This window comes from Morone saxatilis, unplaced genomic scaffold (assembly GCF_004916995.1).
Source record: "Morone saxatilis isolate NCDOM2014 unplaced genomic scaffold, NCSU_SB_2.0 Contig3, whole genome shotgun sequence".
NCBI lineage: Eukaryota > Metazoa > Chordata > Actinopteri > Moronidae > Morone > Morone saxatilis.
Genome location: NW_023339873.1, coordinates 1381602 through 1384583, shown reverse-complemented (window position 1 = coordinate 1384583; position 2982 = coordinate 1381602). Strand labels below are relative to the sequence as shown.

The 2982-nt window shown below is 38.4% G+C and overlaps 1 long non-coding RNA gene across 1 annotated transcript; it reads right to left on the bottom strand.

The window, feature by feature from the left end:
* Positions 1-1577: 1577 nt before the first annotated feature.
* On the bottom strand, positions 1578-2975 carry LOC118336715. The gene is made up of 2 exons (XR_004797124.1): positions 2152-2975; positions 1578-1692 (listed from the first exon to the last, which is right to left on the bottom strand). It is a non-coding gene; the product is annotated as an uncharacterized LOC118336715 (long non-coding RNA).
* Positions 2976-2982: the final 7 nt, after the last annotated feature.

Here is a 2982-nt window from a genome sequence, read left to right as displayed (position 1 = left end):
CTGTAGCAAACAAATTTCCCCCCGAGGATTAATAAAGTATTTTTGATTGTGATAGAAATACAATGTAATTGGAAAAACATGGAACCTGTAGGTTTGAGTACCTCTACCTATTCTGGCTGCTGAAGGCTGGTGAAAGATCGGAGTGTAGCTCTTAGAAGAGAAACCCTCAACAGCTGTAGCATCACTGAGATTCGTGGGGGCTTTTGGCGAGCTGCCCTATGGGCAACTTGCCAACCGCAGATGAAGGTAAACCTCCAACTGCCACTGCAGGAATGTAAAGCAAGCTGTAAAAAAAAATAACACACTTGGCAAGGGATTTTTATTTGTGGCCAAATAATGTTTTACTTCAAATTGTATCATCAAAAGTGATAACAAAAGCTGGTGCCGACTGCTTAAAAGTCATTAACTTTAACGATGTAAAACGTATTTACATCTGAGGGGATATTTTCTTTTTTTGTCATATTTGCTTAAACTTTCACTTGATCCTATCAGACCAAAAAGCAGTCTTTATTACTTTACCAGCTCTGATTGGTGCCATTGGTCTTGCTAACACCATTTAGGAGCACTTAGGAGCGAGAGCTGTTTTTTTTTTCACAGATTATCTGTCTCATGTACTGTCAGGATATAGTGTTAGTGTATAGTGATAAGTTACAGTGAATATGACAAACAAATTTATAAAAATTACCTACTGCAGCTTTACAGTCTCTTTTTCATTATTATTGACCCCACTCAGAAACCTGTTCCAGCATGAGGAAAGCCATTTGACAATCATCAGGACTTGCTGCTTAGGGACTGGAATCAAGAATTTGAAATAATTTTTTTTTTGCTGCCATTACCAACTGCCTTTTTTTTGCACTACCATAAGAATTGTTGCACACCATATGTATTGTATATTATTGTATATTTTATTGTCCATCTTTTTTTATCTTTTAGCATTAGTAAATGTTTTGTCTGTTGTGCACTCTGTTTCATCGTGGGAGAGTGAGAAACGTCCTCTCGATTACTTTATATGTCTGGTGCATGTGAAGTAATTGACAATAAAGCTGACTTTTTTTTTTAAATTTTTTTTTTTACTTTTTGAATCAGCTCCACATTGTCTGATTAATGAAAATTGTATTACTTCAGGCTCTCAGTTCCTTGTTCCATGTTTATATAACAGTTGCACACTGCAGGACATTGACGTCAAACTCGTGTCTAGACTGCTGGAAACTTCTAACAAGGAGGAGTCATGGCAGAGAGGAAAAACAGTCCAAAAAGATGCAATGTCAGTAAAATGACCACTTCAGAGGCCGTCTGTTACCAAGGGAGCAGCATTAGCATTAGCAGATGCTTCTCTTTAACACAAGCTTTTGCACATCAGAGTCATATGCATGCACTCTGTTTCTGCACTGTGTTTAGACTCAGAAAAGTTACACTGACGCTGAAAAACTGAAAATTGACCTTGAATCAATAAGGAAATCAGACTGATAAGCAGAATTGAAAATAACATTGGTATCAATCAAATCTTACCAATTCTAATCCCTACTGCCGCTGTTTTAATGGTTATTTAAGTCATGAATCAAATAACAATCATTATAAAAAACTTTTTAAAAACACTTTTATTGTCACAGGAGCATTTTGAAACAAAAAAAATATCTGGACAATATTTCTGTAGTTTCATGAAGACACCACAGGCATGGTGACTGTGAGGATCTGGGGAAAAGAGAACAGGAAAAAAGTATGTTAAGACACAGTGTGTGTACCTATATGCATACAATGTGGGTCTGTCTGCTAAGATGTAAAGTATTCTTGGTCTAGAGTTGAACTTGTGTTATCTGATGTAAGAACTACTGTTCTTTTACCTAATGTCTTACTTTTTAAATTCACGTCACCAAATTTTACATTTTTTATTTTTGTTCGTATCCCTGATTTATTCTTATTTTGTTAGTACCCACTGATTTCTGGGAATTACCAATGTTTTCTCCTCTTAGGTAAGAGAACATTGTACGAGTGGCACTCATTTTTCCAGTGCAAGGTACACTGTACACTTAAGTGTGTCACAATGTTTGCACACAATCATAGCCTGTTTTTGGTGGTGCTGTTTGCTGTGTCTCGGTGCTACAGTATAAGATTGTTGTGTGAAGTATACTATACTTCACACAACAGTGATACCTGAGTGCTGTTGTTGTACTGGGCCACACTGTTCTCCTGGTCGATGAGGAAGGGATGGAAGATGTCGAGATGGAAGAGCGAGGGCCGAGCCGTCAACACCAGCCGGTCCTCTCCAACATCCAGAACCAGAGAGCGAGATGAAGTCTGCATGGAAGACAAGTTCACCCAGCTGACTACTGCACTGAGCTTTTGACAACTGGGAAACAAGCTGTTTCCCAACTACTGTTTATAAATAGAGGAATAAAAGGTGGAAAACAACCCATTTTCCATTTTATGTTTCTCTGTTTTTTGTTCCGTTACTGATAACTGGTATTTGGGAAACGGCTCATTTCCTGATTTTAGTTTCCTTATTTCAAAACAAAAATCCGTTGGCTGCAAAATACACTGACCATCAACATGTACTGTGTGTGATGTGATGTGATGACATATAAGCTGAGCACACTGTATGACAAACAGCAATTGTCAATGATATTCTGGAAAGCCAGAGGATAGATTCAATTTCCTTTCATGGCTTTCATGGTTTTTCTACTCTGTGGGAGACTCAGTAGGGGCACTATAGTATGCTGGAAGAAATAATACTGATACAGTGACAACTTGTGACACATAACCTGTTAATATTGTGCATGCCTCTGTTCAACAGTCTACGTAACAGTGAGTTGTTGTTCGAGCTTGTTTCGACTTCTCAGCAATTTGAGCGTTTTCCTTCCTTGGACCACTTTTGTTAGGTACTGACCTCTGCAGACCGGGAACACCCCACAAGAGCCAGTCTTCTAGCCATCACAATTTAGCCCTTGTCAAAGTCACTCCAATCCTCACGCTGCCCATTTTTCC